The sequence below is a fragment of the Narcine bancroftii genome, chromosome 7 (assembly GCF_036971445.1).
Source record: "Narcine bancroftii isolate sNarBan1 chromosome 7, sNarBan1.hap1, whole genome shotgun sequence".
Lineage (NCBI taxonomy): Eukaryota > Metazoa > Chordata > Chondrichthyes > Torpediniformes > Narcinidae > Narcine > Narcine bancroftii.
The window spans coordinates 153,608,769-153,628,196 of NC_091475.1; the positions used below are offsets into that span (position 1 = coordinate 153,608,769).

The following is a 19,428-nucleotide window of genomic DNA, read 5'->3' on the forward strand; positions in this document are numbered from 1 at the left end:
GACCAGCCCGGCTGCCAAGCTGCTCGTGTGTATTTTTTAACCGAGTGCTGCCAGCTGACACCGAAAGCTTCCCGGCGGGGGACACCACTGCCAGAATGCCTTATTTATCGAAGCAGATCTAGATAGACATTAGGAGATGCCATCACAGGCCAGGACGTCGATACTTTGGGTAAATATCACGTACTGTGCATTTTACAGCAACCCAACTCCCGGAAGGAAAATCGCTTGTAAATATTAAATAGTGCATTGCATTGAACTCAAAATGTGCAACTCCTGGCTTCTTTGATCGAATTGTATAATGGGAAATGTCCAAGCGCTCGACGCAATTATCTGCCCAGCTTTATCGGTATTTTCAAAAGAATAGTTCCTTCAAGACTTGAAATGGACGTCTCTCCCTCATCCCCACCCCTCTGATTTCTCTCTTCCCCCGTGACAGCTCGGAGTGTTTTACGGTTCTGGGTTCTTTGGAGCAAAGCAGCATTTGGGCGAGAGCACGAGATTGGGCATTACTCCTGAAGTCAGCGGGCGGAAAGGTGCAGCCAGGCATGGAGCGGGTGCTCAGCCAAAGCACAGGTGAAACAGGGGTTTGAGTTGGGATTCGGTGATTAATGGCACGCGTCACATCCATGCCAAAGGTAAAACGGAGAGTGCCCCTGAGATCATCACACCTCTTCAGGCATTTAGCGTTGGGGGGGAGGGCAATGCCCATCTACAATAACAACCAGATTCTTCGGAGGTTCTCGGGGTTTAAGTGTTGGACCACATGTGTGGTCGGTCAAATTGGATCATATTCTCCATTGCAGTAAAGGGACATGGGCTCATTTGAGGAAGCAGCCGTGAGGCACGGCAGAAAAACAAGGAATTACTAACACCTTAAGAATAGCAGTGTCACATTTCATCAATGAATTTTGACCTGGATGGACCGGAATCAGAATTTACGTAAGGGCTTTCAAAGATATAAGCAATATATATATGAAACGTAATGGATACGTGCATTCGTGATACATTCGAATCTAATTCTGGAATAACTGCAAAGCCTGTGTTTGATGATCAGTGTTAGTGTTTGAAAGAAAGATGGATTTAGTTGTAATGACCTAAACACAGAAATTAAGGCAAAATGGAATATGATTTGAATTACGAAGATTGAACAGCTGAATGCTTGGACCAAAATTAGCTGCTCAAGCAGAAGCTCCTTGATAATTTTGCTTCGCTTGAATTGCTTAACTGGTTCATTTACTCTCACAGGTGAATGTTAGAGTCGCGAGGATCTATTTATGGTAAAATAACATTAAAAACGAAATGTTTATTGAAAGAATGCTATCCGAAAATTGTAAAAGAAACCCCTCAATAGAATGGAAAATAAGAAAGTTAATAGGGAGTTATTGAGAAAATGAAGCAATCAATGGGTAAAAGAGCACTTTGAAGTGGTAATGTTTTCTCTACGAATTTGCACCGCGCGACGTGGTTAAGTTACTCTTCATCGTTACAATTGTCTTTTCACTGAGGGAAATGCGCTTCCTACCGAAATTTGAACACACATGAACTTTCAGTTCAAATCTGCAATGCAAAAGCAGAGATTAATTTGAAATGATCATCCTGCCGTACAGACCTGGCATTAATGATATGAATTATTCTCAAAGCTCAATGACAGGAAATCTCTCTGGGTTTGGTAATGATTAAACATTAACGACGTTTTTGTCAGTGTGACTTTGGGGGTTCTCAGAGGCAGGAACTCTCTGAGATTCTGAATATTATTTTCTTCTCTTTAATCTTAGGCGTCGAGGCCGTGATATTGCTGGAATCCGTCAGCAAGTGATGACTTATGGCCCATAAAAGTGAAGGCTGCAAGCTCTTGGTTCATCTCTAAATGGTGGAGCACATTCTCTCCTGACTGAAGCTTTCAGATTCCAGTATTTTCGCCTTCCACCACAATGCATTCCTGAATGTCAAAGATGGTTTTCCTACTGCGGTTGATGGTTTTACTGACAGTGGAAGATGTTTTCAGGAACTTCGACTTTAGCGTTTCTGCCCAGTCGGGAGAGCGAAGGGTGGTTGCCCATCAACCAGGAGACATCATTATTGGGGCTTTATTCTCCATTCACCACCAGCCCCCTGCAGACAAAGTCCACGAGAGGAAATGCGGCGCTATAAGGGAGCAATATGGCATCCAAAGGGTCGAGGCCATGCTCCACACCCTTGATCGCATCAACGCCGATCAAATGTTGCTGCCAAACATAACATTGGGATGTGAAATTAGGGATTCGTGTTGGCATTCCGCTGTGGCTCTAGAGCAAAGTATCGAGTTTATTAGAGATTCTCTTATCTCCAATGATGAGGAAGAGGGAATCGTACGTTGCGTCGATGGAACAACCGTGCCCTTCCGAGCCAAAAAACCTATCGTTGGAGTTATTGGGCCAGGTTCCAGCTCCGTGGCCATTCAGGTGCAGAACCTCCTGCAACTCTTCAACATACCTCAGATTGCATACTCTGCCACGAGTATGGACTTAAGCGATAAAACATTGTATAAATATTTTGTCAGGGTGGTGTCATCTGATGCTCGCCAAGCTCGTGCCATGGTTGACATTGTGAAGAGATATAACTGGACCTACATCTCTGCGATCCACACAGAAGGTATTTAAATGAAATAAATAATTCCTGAAGTTTTCTGTTAAGCAGTCTTGAATATTTCAATTATTAAGCAGGTTTAAATGATCTATTAAGATTATGCCATTGTGAACAAAAACAATACAGCACAGTCTGTCTGCTTAATAATAAGCTGTATTCAACCCCAAACTAAATTAAGTCGTTTTTGAATAGATAATGTTCAGCATTTATGTCTAGTTGGCTATTGTTTAATATTTCTCCAAATAGACCTAAATGTATGACATATAATGATGTCATACAAGAAATGAGCCTTAGACTTTCTATTATTTAAATTTCAAATACAATTTATCCTCGTGGGTGTGTCTGCCAAAAGAAGGATGTCGTGCCTCGAAGGAGTACTAAAAACGGAACTGTGTGTAACTACAGCACTTGAAGTTGTACCACCAGTCTATAATTATTACAGCACAATGATTGATTATTTAAATATTAAATCAAAAGTAAAATGGAATGATCTGATCCATATCATAGGATACGACTAACATCGTTTTTTTTAAACGAGAAGGCGACTCACGAAGGAAAGGGACAAAAACTTCAGACGTGTAGTTGTAATACTTGCTGGAAAGATCATATATTTGCACTCTTTATCTATTTAGATTTTTTAAAATCACAAGTCAGCTGCATTGAATTATAATGGAGGATTTTATTTGTCAAGGATTTTGTCAAATGTAAAGGCTGAGTTCTATAAAATGAAAGTTCAGAGAAAACAAAAATTGAAAGCCATTTTCCCACTCTGCGCATGGATATAATTCCAAACTGAAACAGAAGATGTCAGAATCACTTGGTATTTCAGCCGCAGCATCGGTTGAGCAGAGTGAGAGATTAACATTTGATGCATGCCCCTTCATCAGAACTGGTTGTAACTGGAGACCCAGAGGAAAGCTTTAAAAATCATGTTGCTTTAAAAATCTGTGCACGCGCTGGTAATTTTAATTGATTTGTTGCTCAAGGAGTAAATAGATTTGGATGCTAAAAATGCAGATTTTTTAATGAAATGCAGCAGCATTATATTGTAAACAAATATTGCAGGAGATTTTGTGCCTCATTATATTAAAATACAAAAAGGTTTCAGAGTTTCAGCTTCTACCATGACGATTAAAGTTGGGCAAGATGAGAGTCAGACCCTCGTTATCTTTGGTGTTTTGATGATAATTGCAGATTTTTGTTTGATAAATTTTTGCAGGACTTTTAAAAATAGACGAAAGAGCCATAATTCTATATGGTACAAAAAAATCACCAATAATGTAGAATTTTCATTCCACATTTCATTTATTGAATTGAAATTATTTTGGCAATATCTGATTGTTTCATTTTGATCAGTAGACTTTGAAATGATCCTTTGTATTGGAACAACTCCTCTATCCCTTTGCAATAATTTAACACAAGGTGTACACTAATTTAAATTAAGTGAATTAAAAACAATGTTAAATAAAAGACAGGGAATGTACCTCATTTTGGGACCTCACCATAGTCTTGGTCTAAATGGATGAGTTCTAGAATTGAGATGAGAGTTAATATTCTCATCAAGGCTACATTTCATTGAGTGTGGTAAAATGAATGAATAAATAACAAGGGGATAACAGACTAACTGTTGCCATTCGAAATCATGCCTCATTGCGACTTTCTAAAGAGGACAAAGAAGTTATAAACTAAGGTTGGCCTAGTGAGCAGTATCCACACCCCAGAAAAATAATTTAGAGCATGCAAATGCATTAAACACTGCTTGTAATATAACAGACACAAGTCTCATCCCCACCATATCTTCAGGTTTAGAATATTTTGGTTTATCAAAATCAAATGCAGAAAATAGAGATGACTCAGACATTCCATACCTCCTTTCTATGCATTTTATCATTCAATGTATTTCTATTAATAATTATTTAAAGATGTGTCATTTTGTTGGAAGAGAGAAACATTTTGAACAAAGATTAAAATTTTGTAAAATGCATGAAGGAAACATTAATGTCAAATAATCAAAGTTTAATTACATTGGATGAAAATTCTTTTGATTTTGTAGAAATTTTGATGGATAGAGGAATTTTATTTTTTTATTTTTTGCAATTGTAGTCCAGCTTGGTTTATTTGCCCACAACTAAAATACTGCAGATGCTATATTTTTGTGTATTGAAAACATAGCAGATCAGGCAGCAACTGCAGCAAAACCAACACCACATTTCAGATCAAAAATCTTTCATTAGGCATTTCTCTTGATGAAAGGTATTTTCCTGAAACAATACATTTACTTTTATCTTTACATATATGGCTGGACCTGAAAATTATTTCCACTATTTTCTGCCTTTATTTTACATGATCTAACAGTTTTGGTATTTTTTTAAATGATGATAAACAAATAAACAAATGTGCATTACAATTCATTTTTTACTCATCATTCAAAATCACAAACCATTTTCCTTGGACATTTGACATGTTGAGTTAATTTTTTAAAGATTTTTAAGTGCAAATGGTTGTTTATGGCATAACTGGAATATAAATATGGTTAAGATTCTTATTAATCAGGCCATCATTAAAAATAGGCTTTCATTTTCAGAATTTGAAAATAAACCTATTCAAATCATGTTGAGTAAAGGAAGAATAACTTCACATCGTCACACATTTTCAATGTCACTTGGGAGCCACAACCACAGTGCTTCTCTTTTCTGGTATTTGCTGCTTCCCATTCTATAATGGAAAAACAGGGCCCACAGTGACATTCCTCTTGCCTGGTGAGACCAGCTATTATTTCTCCATCACATTATCTTTTGAGTTGGAAGTCTTTGTAGCCTAGTGTGTTTCCAGTGGCTGAATAAATCTGCATTTCCATTTCATCCCTACATCTTATTTCTTTGAGGTCATAAACTTACCTAGAAATTGGTTTACTTGCCAGCCAGATATGTGATTTTGAAGGAATCAACAGCAATAAAAAAATAAACTGATGGGTTATAAATTCTACTACGCAAAATTCTCAAAGCTTATCATTACCAGTATAGCATAAAGCCTTGAAATAATACAAAAGTTCTCAAAGTTATGTGGTGGGAGATTGATTCCTGCGAACACATGGATACCTCTGCTGGTGTCATTGTGCCTGGCAGGATGATATATAAATGAAGAAAACATGAAAATCACAGACTGAGTTGAGCAAGTGTTCTCTCTATAATCCGAAGTATGAAGAAAGAGGCAAAGAATGGCCCATTCCTGACATTGATAATTTTGTTAATTTTTTTTAGGCTGGAAAGGAAATGTAAGCATTTGGATACTGGTACAGGATTAAACTGGATTTTTAATGATCTTAAGCAAAAAATCTGCAACAAGAACAGAAATTATTTGATATAGTCACTTAAAGATTTAAGTTGATGAAGTTCAAACAATTTGAAATGTCATCTCTTCTCTCTTCACAGACACTATATGAGCTGCAGAATATTTTCAGCATTTTATGGACTTTTAAACTTTTTAGTAGACAACCCATAAATAAAATTGATAGAATTCTATCCCAGCCTCAGCTAATATCCTGGTGCTGACATTTTCTGTTTAGATCTTATTGTGTCTAACTAGACAATTCTTTCCACTTCTTTCAGAGTGAAGTGACAAAACCGCACAGTTACAATGCCAATGGAATCTTTTGATAGAGCTATCTCATTTGTCAAAGCCATGAAAAGTAATAATTTTTAAGAGCTCCTTCAATAATGGAAACACAAACAGCCCAATTTATAACATATATTTCATCTGGGTTCCAAAGGCAGAGAGCAAATGTTACTAAGGAAAAACTCAGCCGTTAGGCTTTGCTCAGAGAGAATGTTTTAGGTTGGAGACCCTTTTGCTTTTTATTATTAAAATTTATGGCTTAACCTGGGTAAGATGATGTTTGGCTGAATGATGCAAATGACAGCATTGACATATTTGGAGGAGCTATAGCCTGCATTCCTGCTCTTCCACTCGAGAAAAGAGGATGATACATGAAAATTAGATTTACAGTAATGCCATTTAACTGAGAAAATGTGTAATTTTTGCATCATCTCTAATAATGACAAGATTTAAGATGATCAGAATTTACTGGCAAAACACATTGTAAATTTTTACTCACATTTCTCTTAAATAATTCAGAGCAATGCATTAATTTTATTTATAAGAAGTATCATGGCCATGTCTGATGTATGGCAGTGTGGCTGTGTGACTTGAAAATTTCTCATGGAAGTTTTCAAATGAAGCAAACTCAATTCTGTTATTACAGTTCATCACCATACAATCTGACAATTCAGAACTGTCTCTAATGTATAGGAGACTGCAAATTTGTGCTGCAAGTAAGACACATTACTTAACCTATGACTTAATAAACGATCTGAAAATGCATTTGAATTAGCTATTGACAAGCTTGGGGTTAAATATTACAAAATGTTCATTCAAAAATTATTACTCTATGCATATGAACAAGCATTTAGATTTTCCAGCTTTACAAAGTAAGGACTTTTTTTAATCATTCAGGATCTGGGCATCACCGCAAAGGCCAATGTTTATTACCCACCTTTATTTATGTTTGCAGACCCAGTGCTCCTGCGTTGACATTTAGACATAGCAAAAATGAAGGATCAGTAGTATATGTGGGATGATGTTAAGTTTGGAGGGAAACCTACCGCCTTTCTTTGTTCACTTGTTGTTTGAGTTTGTTGGAGAAACTAGCAAGAAACTGCAGTTCATTTCATAAATGGTATGCAGAGCAGCCATTGTGCTTTGGTAGCAGAAGGAGTATGGTATTGAAGTGCCAAACCAGTAAGTCACTTGTCTTGATGGTGGTGACCTTTTGACTGTTGTTAGAATTAATCTTGCATGGCCATGCTGAAAGCATTCCATGATGCTCCTGATCTGCCATGTAGTGTGTGTGATCATTTGCAGTACATATTTGTGGTGTGCTGTTAGACGGAATCAGACACACACAAGGTAAAGACTGTACAACAGGCTTTAATCCACAAAGACTTCCACAGAGCTAGGCTGGCTGTAGCTGCAGGAACTCTGAGAGACTTCGGAGGCTGGCGCAGGCTTGTATCTCGGAGGGTGATTGACACCCGACCCGGGTGGGGCTTGATCCGTTCAGGTTGATTGATTGACAGCCAGCCAGGTGTCGTCTTGTCCCCTTTACTCTCCTGTAGGTACAGAGGTTGTCCCCTGTAGTAAGCCGGCAGTACACTCCTGCAGATACAGAGGTCGCCCCCTGCAGTAGGCCGATGGTGTACCACCACAATATTCTTTCGTACTATATTTTAAAATAAGATGGGATGACATTGTCTTGTTCAATTCTTGAAACTCCATTCAGTTTAACATATCACAAGCATTATCTATAAACATGCACAATTCATGATTAGGGAAGTGTTAGCAGAGGAAACTTCTGAGGCACTTTTTATTGAGTCTGGCAATTCAAACAATAGCAAAGGCTTTGAACTTGTATGTGACACCAATGGTTTTGTTACCGTGAGACCTAATTCAGATAATCTCACCACTTAAATATTACATCTGAATTATTGCAGGGTACATCACAGCTTCTTTGCCACTTAATTAAAGGGGAGACTGATGCTGATATGCAGTCTTTTGTCTGCCTGTTGGACACTTTATAATAATACTTTTGAATACAAATCTTGTCCTGATTGCCAACTACAGGCCTCTGCTGACTAGCTGATTCAAGAAAAAGTAATATGTTCAGGATGTTGCTTTGTCAACTATGTTGCCTTTCCACAGTAATTGTACTTGAGTTCATTCTACTGAGGGATGGCATAAACAAGAGAGGTTGTAATTAAAGTTTTATTTAGACTTTAATTTAAGGGTTTATTTTCAGGGAGTCAGAATGTTCCTGATATTCCAGCCCACACGCAGAATAACATTAAATTGAGATGTAGGTGCACTGATTTTAATGCAGATGATGAGTAGAATTCCTTATAATTATGTAAAGTATAATATATAATGAATTATGTTGTCAATTTGATCTTTCAGAGGTAGGATATAATTTGCATTATATTGTGATGTAAAGTATCTTTTGTACATAATAAGTAATGTATATTTAGGTCAAATTAAAATGATTTAATACAAATTGGCCTTTGAAAGCATTAACCAAAAAATTAACCCAATGCCAGTTTAACCTCAAAGCATTATTATAATTTTATCTGTATTCTATAGTAGTGAGAATATATAGAAATCAAAATAATGTTGAACACTTTTTTATTAGATTAATCTCATCTTCTCATCATATTCCCTAATTTCTTAAATGAGCCAATATCATTAACTATCATAATCACCAGATGGGGTTCGATTGTCTTTGCCCTGAATGTTAACTTTTAAATGAATAAATTCCTGTGATATTCCTTCTAAATTATTATTTCAAATACTTTCTCTGATTTGGAATCCCTGCATTGGAGTGAACAATTTGAATAGATCCACCATATTTAATTAAAATCTGATGGTAATTCTTTGGACACGATCAATGCATACTGTTCCCCCAATAAACCCCCACCCCTTAAGTTTCTAGCATGATTTGTTACAGAATGGGTTAATAAAATTATGATAAATATTTATCTTAAAAAGGTATAGATTGCAGTGCTTTAGTTTAGGTCACACTTCACAAACAAACATCTCATTTGGAATGCAAAAAACAGTGGAGGTGGAGCCTTCATGTCTGCCGTTGACTTTACAGAAACTATGAAGATTGTCAGTGAAGACTTCTCAATTAGGTGTTAATTGGATTGATGTTGTAGAATTGAAATGACTATTATCTTTAAAGGAACAGCATGTTTGAGCAGATGTCCAGGCTCAGAAATGAATTTATCTTTTTATTACTAAACTGGTGCCAACCAAATTTCTGGTTGAAGTCTGCTGTTCTAGGAGGGGGTCATGTGGTTTTGCAAACAGAGAAAAAAACATGCCAATCTTTGGTGTGGGGGGGGGGGGGGAGAGGAGAGAGAGATAGTTTTCTGCAACAGTTGGTGTTGAAGACCACAAGTTTTGTAGATCTGCTGCAAGACCCCATTTCAAGATGGGGTTTGAGTTCAAATTCAGCCTATTCTAAACCCTTGTAGTCCATTACAAGAGGCTTTGACTGGTTATTATGTTTCTCCTGAAGTAGGGGAAAAAAGAACTCGTTGTGGTAGCCTGGAAGAAGAGGTTTCCTTTTGGAAAAACCCGCAAGGGGGAAAATTTTTTTTGGCAAGACACTTCAGTTGCTGATTGAAGGAGATCAGTTTGTGTATGTGTCCAGTGAACAGCGAATATCTCTCTGAAACCAACAAAGACCTTCTTTTGTGGAAACAATACAAGTTAAAGCACCAGAGCCTGGTGAAGATAATAAATGTTACATTCTGTGCACAGTACGGAAAATTGCCTGTACTGGTGAACTTGGCGAAGTGAAAAGTGTATGACTGAACAGTGAAACAAAGAACTTACTTGAACATTACATACATGTGCACTTAGAATTAGAAGGGGGGGGGGTTAAGTTGGGCTAGGATAAATTAAAAGGAGTAAGTTAAATATTTAAAGAAAATTATAAACTTTTTAAAGTAACATTGTCTTGGTGAATTTCTGTTGCTGCTGCTTTTTGGAGTTTTCTGGGCTCATAACAGAGTCCAGAATTAATGACCTTGCTATTTCCAACTAGCAATCCTTCAAACAAATTTTCGTTCTGCTTTCTACTGGTCAGCCCTGACAATCCTATCATCCTTGAAGTTAAAATAAACAACACTATTTTAAAATACTTAAATGCAGTGTAAAGTTTGATGCATATCAATCTTGTAATTTTTCAAAGAGTCCAGAAGGAGGTGTGAGTTGTATACTGGATACATGTTTCTGCAACTGTTCATCTACTGTTGAACCTTTCCAATTATTGGATGACAACAGCAGTTGGACCCTGACTCTGAATTTACATTGCCACTACTTGTCCAGTGTGAGGCTTGGTCCTCGAGGGGTTTCCAATGTCATCTGATACCAAGGACTCCCTGATTTCTGACCAAGGCCCTTGGGTCCTATTATTTGGTCTGGTCTTTTTGGCACTGGTCCAGTCCTGATGCTCCCATATTCCAATACATAGTGAATGTCAGGCTCATTTCTCCTTCCTTATTCCTACGTTCTTCATGGACAACTCTTTTCACCTACCTTCCCTGTTGAATTTTAGAATTCCAGATAAGACCCACTTCTGCTGTCTCTTGATTCGACGGTTAGGATCATAGTAAAAGAGGAAGAATCATTGAGCATAAGAGAGAGCTATTGAGAGATTTGAGAAAATGGGGTTTTATGGGGGAGGGGGGACAGGACAAAAGAATGGAAAGTGAGGGCTGGGGTGAGGAGAGGATGCAAGGGAGAGAAACAAAGAGTTACCAATGGGGGAAAATGGATGAATACAGATTCAGGAAGGAGGAGAGAGGTAGATAATGTGGGGTGAAATAAGGGGAGGGGGAGGCAAGAAATGAGAGTAAAGAAGTTCATCCCACTTTGTTTCCTGCTCTCTTTCTCCAATTCTATTTACCAACATTTGGCCTATATCCCTCTAAACCTTTCCTATCCTTGCACCTGTCCAAATGTTTTTAAACATTTGAGGCTAGAGCTGGATGAGGTCCTTACCCGGGAAGAGACATATAAGGCAATTGAACAACTGAAAAGTGGCAAAGCAGCAGGTATGGATGGATTCCCCCCAGAGGTCTGGAAGGCTGGCGGCAAAGCTTTGCATACCAAACTGCATGAGTTTTTCATGCTCTACTGGGACCAAGGAAAGCTGCCTCAGGACCTTCGTGATGCCATCATCATCACCCTGTACAAAAACAAAGGCAAGAAATCAGACTGTTCAAACTACAGGGTAATCACGCTGCTCTCCATTGCAGGCAAAATCTTCGCTAGGATTCTCCTTAATAGACTAATACCTAGTGTCGCCGAAAATGTCCTCCCCGAATCACAGTGTGGCTTTCCTGCAAACAGAGGAACTACTGACATGGTCTTTGCCCTCAGACAGCTCCAAGAAAAGTGCAGAGAACAAAACAAAGGACTCTACATCACCTTTGTTGACCTCACCAAAGCCTTTGACACCGTGAGCAGGAATGGGCTTTGACAAATACTAGAGCGCCTCGGATGCCCCCCCCATGTTCCTCAACATGGTTATCCAACTGCATGAAAACCAACAAGGTTGGGTCAGATACAGCAATGAGCTCTCCGAACCCTTCTCCATTGACAACGGCGTGAAGCAAGGCTGCGTCCTCGCACCAACCCTCTTTACTATCTTCTTCAGCATGATGCTGAAACAAGCCAATAAAGACATCAACAATGAAGACTGTGTTTACATCTGGTACCGCAAGGATGGCAGTCTCTTCAATCTGAGGCGCCTGCAAGCTCACACCAAGGCACAAGAGAAACTTGTCTGTGAACTACTCTTTGCAGACAATGCCACTTTAATTGCCCATTCAGAGCCAGTTCTCCAGCGCATGACGTCCTGTTTTGCGGAAATTGCCAAAATGTTTGGCCTGGAAGTCAGTCTGAAGAAAACTGAGGTTCTCCATCAGCCAGCTCCCCACCATGACCACCAGCCCACCCCCCCCCCCCCCCCCCCACATCTCCATCGGGCACACTGAACTCAAAACGATCAACCAGTTTACCTAACTCGGCTGCACCATTTCATCTGATGCAAGGATCGACAAAGAGATAGACAACAGACTTGCCAAGGCAAATAACGCCTTTGGAAGACTACACAAAAGAGTCTGGAAAAACAACCACCTGAAGAAACACACAAAGATCAGCATGTACAGAGCCATTGTCATACCCACGCTCCTGTTCGCCTCTGAATCATGGGTCCTCTACTGGCATCACCTACGGCTCCTAGAACGCTTCCATCAGCGCTGTCTCCACTCCATCCTCAACATTCATTGGAATGACTTCATCACCAACATCGAAGTCCTCGAGATGGCAGAGTCCGCAAGCATCGAATACATGCTGCTGAAGACCCAACTGCGCTGGGTGGGTCACGTCTCCAGAATGGAGGACCATGGCCTTCCCAAGATCGTGTTCTATGGCGAGCTCTCCACTGGCCACCGAGACAGAGGTGCACCAAAGAAGAGGTACAAGGACTGCTTAAAGAAATCTCTTGGTGCCTGCCACATTGACCATCGCCAGTGGGCTGATATCACCTCCAACCGTGCATCTTGGCGCCTCACAGTTCGGTGGGCAGCAACCTCCTTTGAAGAAGACCGTAGAGCCCTCCTCACTGACAAAAGACAAAGGAGGAAAAACCCAACACCCAACCCAAACCAACCAATTTTCCCTTGCAACCGCTGCAACCGTGCCTGCCTGTCCCGCATTGGACTTGTCAGTCACCAACGAGCCTGCAGCAGACGTGGACATACCCCTCCATAAATCTTCGTCCGTGAAACCAAGCCAAAGAAGAATTCATAATTTTAGAATCTATGCACAACACTAGAATCTTCCTTTTTTTCTTCACGGAATGTCTCAATTTTCATGAAAAAATTGCAGAATCTTTATAGCCATCAAAAGATTTCTCGAATTGCAATTACATCACTTAGGCTTTTTCTTTTGTGAGAAAGGTGAATTATTGAATTCTGTGTAAATTGCAAGAAAAATCATTTCAAAGAGGACTTCTCTGATATTTTTCATTGTGCAGAATTTTTATTACAGTAGCGGTAATGTAAAATGTTTGCCACATTAATAAGAACACCAAGTGAAACAAGAGAAATTGCCCCAAATTTGTCAATATAGTCTGCTGAATAGAGGTACACCACTGTTTTCCCATACACCAATGCAAACTTAATATCACATATGGACTGGATAAGCAAAAGCATCAAATGCTGTACAAATTCTAAGACGTGGAAGTTGGGTACATCTGCAGGGTTGCCTAGGCAAACATTAGTATTGTTAGAGGGAGCAGATGTCTCCTGTCTACTGTTATGTTTATTTGAGAATAATTTACTCCTCAAATGGAGCAACGACAATTTAATAATAGGAAAAAGTAAGAAAATCAAATGCAAACTATTTGATTTATAATGATAAAGCAAAGTTTTCCCAGCTTCCCTTTTTCAGTTATTAATTGGTTGTGAAGCAGATTGGACATCATTATGAAGACTGTTTCTGGAGGAAAAACCATGGCACTAAAGATCATTGATTTTGTTCGTTACCTGCCAGCAATAGCCAGTGCTACCACAGTATTATCAACCAAGTACTGTAGAGTAAAATAAGGATTATTTTCAGCACCCTGCCAAGTTGGGGAGGAGAGGGGGCAGGAAGAAAAACATTTTTTGACCATTTGCATTTCATCTTTTGTGCTCACGTGCAAAATGCAGGAAACACTCAGCAAGTCGTACAGCATTTGTGGAAAGAGAAACCAAGTTAACCTTCAAGTCTGAGATCCTCCATCACATATAATGGAGGTTTTTCTTGATATTGTTGAACTGTTTAGTGAAATGACAGAATACTCACCAAAATGTTCAAAATCAGATTGTTAGAGGTGTGTAGTGAAAGCACAAGATTGAGAGGCCATGTCAAAAACAATAGTTTAAACAATAATCTTTTCACCTCCTGAACTGTAACCCACCAAAGAGAGTGAACAATTCCTTGCCATCAAAGACATCGAAAAATTAAGCATGAAATAAATTTTATTAATTATTATGAAGATCAGGTTATGCATTCTTGAATGGCTTATATATTATAATGGGTAATGTGAAAATGTTGTTTGTTGATGACCTGAAATGTTGACATACACCATTGGCTTCACAGAGGCTGCTTGACCTCTTCTTGCACTGTTTATTTTTGATCAGCACATATTTGGTCTGGGTTCTTAGTTGTACCTCTGACAAACAATGAATTATTTGCCCATGCTTTCCTTCTACACTTGTGCAAGTTGTACCAACATGCAATGATCTTTCTCAACTAGATAGCAAATCAATGGTCCTTTAACAAGGAACACTAATGCACAAAATATACATGCATGTTTAGCTGAGCTACCAACAATGTCCATGGATATTGCTGACAGGACTTGTTTTTTTCCCCAGTGAATAAGGGGCCGTCTTTATAGATTTGTAATTTAGTACTGTTATGAAGTAACTGACCCCCATTAATGCTAACACAGGAAACACAGTAGAAGATTCGCTAGACAGTGGTAAATTCAAAATAATAGTTTTTTAAATTATTAGTCACATAACAGTTCTCATAACTCTAAACTTACTTAACTCTAAGCTTAAACCCCCACTATACATGAATGTAATTGTATAAATGTGTGTGTATTAAAGTCCAAACTATGTCAGTTTAAACTTGAGTCTGAAAAGTTAATTTAAAGGCTCAATATTTTAGTGATTTTGAACTTGAAGATCTATTAAATTGTAGTTCAGATGTGATTATGAAATATCAAATTCTTTTAAATTGTTGCTTAAAGCAGTAATGCAGTGCTTGTTAACACTGATTCATCCTTAGATTGTTGAAACGCTCAAATCTTGTTGAGCTATTTTCCCAAGCACAGATTTCTACTTAAACTTTCACACTGGTGATCTTCAACTCCCTCTTAGCTTTTTAAGAGTTCTGGAGCTTCTTTCCAACTTGAGGCTGCCTTCTAATATGTGATAGTACAGACCTATCACCAATGTATATAGTTACAGTATCTAGAGTGTAATGACTGTGCTTACAGCGATTGGCTGAGAGCTTAGCCACGCCTACTGTCTGGGCCTTAAAGGGTTGTGTCCCTAGCCAGGTCGGATCATTCCAGACTGGTCGGCCACCTGTGAAGAGCTCCTGTGTTTTGCTAATAAAAGCCTTGGTTTGGATCACAAGTCTTTGGTTCTTTTGACGAGCTCTACATAATAACAAAAAGAGTTGGCCAGAAGTGGTCTGGCTTACTTTTAAGCCACTTAGAGCAACACCCTCTCCTTCTCCAGAGAATTCTGTCAATCTTCTTTTCCTTCTGGTTTCTTCTGCTTCTGGGCTTGAGCCTTTGAATATACCCTTAGACTCATATGAAATGATGTCACCAATGAAGTTGGACTTGATTCCTGGAAAATGTGATCAGTTATTGGAATTTTACACAGTTGCCAATGCCAATTTCTTATAAACCATGTGATCTTCATACCTCTGGCTTGTAGACGTCACAACTCTGAAAGATTACCTCATTCTGATTCAAAGGGTCAAGTATATCATTCACATGGCTCAGAGTTTCATTTCTCTTGTTCAAGAGGCCTCAAGTAGTTTAGTTTAAAAACAGATGGCGTCTTTCAGCAGTTCTTATCGACTACTTGGATACTTCAGTTTTTAATAAAGCAAACACTCCATTGTTATTGAATAATTAAGACCCACTTCAAATCCATTAGCTCTGTCTTTCCAATACACGTCGACTCTGAAAATGAACATTTTTTCTGATTTCAATGGTGTATCTGTCAACATGCTGACCTTTGTGTGACCCACAACTAATTTACTAAGAATACAAATACAATATTGTAACTCTATAGTTTATATTACTAAGATATTTTTTATAAGAAATATAACTTAACATTCACCTAAACTGTTATTAACACAGATCCATTCCAGTATGCCCATTTTGCACACAAAAACATTGTTAACCATTTTCTATTCCAGTGTATTGAATCTGTTATTATAAACTATTGAATTGCTTTTACATATACGTTAGGGCGAATTAAATCTCATAATTAAATTCTAGTGTGGCAGCCATTGTATTGGGAGAAACAGTAGCTTTAATCTATTTCATTGCTATGTAAGTACAGTATCAGTTATTGCATTGAATTACATTGGTGCAATGTGACATGAGTGACAAATCAATGTTGCAAGTAAAGTGCATTTTTCTAGAAAAGGTGCAATTTAAAATAATGTGGGAAAATTCACCAAAATATTAAATATTTGTATCTCAATTTTAACCCTCCAATCTTAATGGTAATGGGAGGTGGAGGATGCTCAAGTCTGTAAACTGAGGGTGTCACTGGTGTTCTGTGCATTTCAATGGATGTGCTTTAATGGATCATAATCCTAAGGAATTAAATATTACTACTCCAAGGTTGAGGTTGAGGCCTCACCGATAGCCAAAAGACTGTTGCATCATGTGGATCATAAATATATTTTAACCATCAACATAAATGCTGATAGATGATCTGAGTTCTGCAGATAAATTTGACACTGAGGAAAGGAGATGAAGGCTCCTTATAATTTCTGGAAGCACAAAAGTGCTTCTCCCATGGCCTCCCATAATCTGCTACAGAACTGCCATGACTGGTAAAAAGATCTTCATCACCCTTCTTTTCAGGGGCTAGACCCAATATTCATCATCTTCATCCTCTTCCAATTCTCACTCAACCTTTGCTGGCTGGACTGACACCAAGGGTGGGCTCAGACAAGACTCTGCTCGATCTATTTGTCTGATTCTTGGAGGTGAAAAATATCTCCTACTATGCTGAATCAGAGTGGACTTGCTGTTGATCTAGCAGATCTAGATCACTTATTGATCACATTAAGCTAAACTAGTTGCTGTAGCGTAGAAGATGAACATTTTGATGAGAGGTAATGTATCAACACTTCCGAGCTAGTGAATCTATGGATTTTTGACCACTTGCTATCACGAGCAAAATAAAGCATTCCTTGAAATGAACATCTTTAATGGATTAGAAGGTCTCTAAACTTTACTACACTGAGAATAAAAAAGATACATGTAGAGCTCGTCAAAAGAATCAAAGACTTGATCCAAACCAAGGCTTTTATTAGCAAAAGACAGGAGCTCTTCACAGGTGGCCGACCAGTCCGGAATGATCCGACCTGGCTAGGGACACAACCCTTTAAGGCCCAGACAGTAGGCGTGGCTAAGCTCTCAGCCAATCGCTGTAAGCACAGTCTAGATACTGTAACTATATACATTGGTGATAGATCTGTACTATCACAATACATTCATAGCCTAAAATAATTCATTTTAGAACATTGAGTCTCATTTCAAATAAATATTTCATGAAAAATTAATAACTGAAAATTGATGAACACTCATCTATAAATACCTATGTGAAATCTATATACAATGCACCTGCCTTTTGATACACAGCTAATTTCAAATAGACGTACCTATTTGCTCTGGCAAACAAAAACTGCCAACCATTTTGTATGGCCATTAAAGTAGATCAAAAAAATACAGTGAAATGCTATTTCAAAGTCTATCCATCATCCAAGGTAGAATGAGAATTTCCTGGAATCTAACACATTGCAGCTTTAATTGTGATTTCCTTTGGTGAATACCTTTCTCAGAGGCCATGAAAGTTTGCACCTGTTTTGTCACTTATGGGATATAGTAAGCTACAAATTCTATAGTGCTACTCCTTGCTGCATTCCAGAAATATAAACCATAAGATTACACACCTCCACCTTGATGAAATGCTCTGAACATCTGGTGATGAAACACATAAAGCACACTCCCAGAAACCACTGGATCCATTTCAATTCACCTATAGAAGAAACCGTTCCACAGATGATGCTATAGACTTGTCGCTTCACTCCATCCTGGCCCGCCTGGAGAACAAGGCCTCATAAACCAGGCTGCTGTTCATTGACTACAGCTCGCTGTTTAATACGATCATTCCCCAGATACTGGTGGATAAGCTGTCCTCGCTGGGACTCGACACCCTTCTCTATAATTGGATCCTGGACATTCTAACAGAAAAGCCACAGTCTGGGTTGGTATCAGAATATTGAGCATTGTCACTCTGAACATTGAAGCACCTCAGGTCCATGTGCTCAGCCCACTCCTGTTTATGCTACTGACCCATGACTGGATCCAGTTTCAAGGGTATAATTGAGTTTGCAAATGATGCAACAGTAGTTGGCCTCATCAGCAATAATGATGAGTCTCACAATAGCGAAGAGGTGGAAAATCTCGTGAAATGGTTTGAGAGTAGCATCCTGAGTCTCAATGTTGTCAAGACGAACAGGAGGACTAGGAATGACCACTCCACTGCACATCAACAATTCTGTGTAGCAGAGAGAATGGAGAGAATCAAGTTCCTTGGAGTTCATGTAACTAGAGATCTAACGTGGACACTCAACATTTTCCTCACTTGTCAGGAAGGTGCAACAGTATCTGCACTTCCTGAGAAGACTGAAGCCGGCAAGACTACCGGCCACCATTACATCAATCTTTTATGGGAGCCCTATCGAGAGTGTCCTGGCCAGCTGCATTACAGTGTGGTACAGTGGAGCAGAGAAATGGATTGGAGGTCAATCCACAGGACCATAAGAGAGGTAATGAAGGATAACTAGAAACAACCCCCCCCCCCCACCCCCATTGACACGACCTACCAGATCATTGTCTGAAGAGGGTGCGTAAAATCATTGAGGACTCCTTCCACCCTGCACAACTCATCTTTCAGCTGCTCCCTTCAAGAGATAAATATAGGAGTATCAGGGCCAGCACCACCAGGCTGAGAAGCAGCTTCTTTCCATGGGCAGTGAGAATGCTGAATGACCAAAGGATTTGCTGACACTAACCAAGACTCTCATTTGCACAAAGCAATATTTATTTATTTTTATAAAATACTTGCCCTGCATATCTATTATTTGTCTGTATGTGTGTTATATCTGGCTGTGTGTCTGCATGTTTTGCACTGAGGACCAGAGAACACTGTTTCATTGGGTTTTACTTGTACAATTAGATGACAATAAACTTGAGTTGACTTGATTCTAACCCTTAACTGAAAGTTAATGGATAGAAAATCACAGCCTGTAGTATAAGGTTTACTAAAACATGTTCTGAGGGGGTAGCACATTGAAACTGTC

General features: G+C 38.8%; 1 long non-coding RNA gene across 1 annotated transcript; it reads right to left on the reverse strand.

Moving 5' to 3' along the window:
- Window positions 1–7,595: 7,595 nt before the first annotated feature.
- LOC138739236 (uncharacterized) lies at window positions 7,596–19,032 on the reverse strand. Its single transcript, XR_011342104.1, has 2 exons — window positions 18,952–19,032; window positions 7,596–7,903 (listed from the first exon to the last, which is right to left on the reverse strand). It is a non-coding gene; the product is annotated as an uncharacterized lncRNA (long non-coding RNA).
- Window positions 19,033–19,428: the final 396 nt, after the last annotated feature.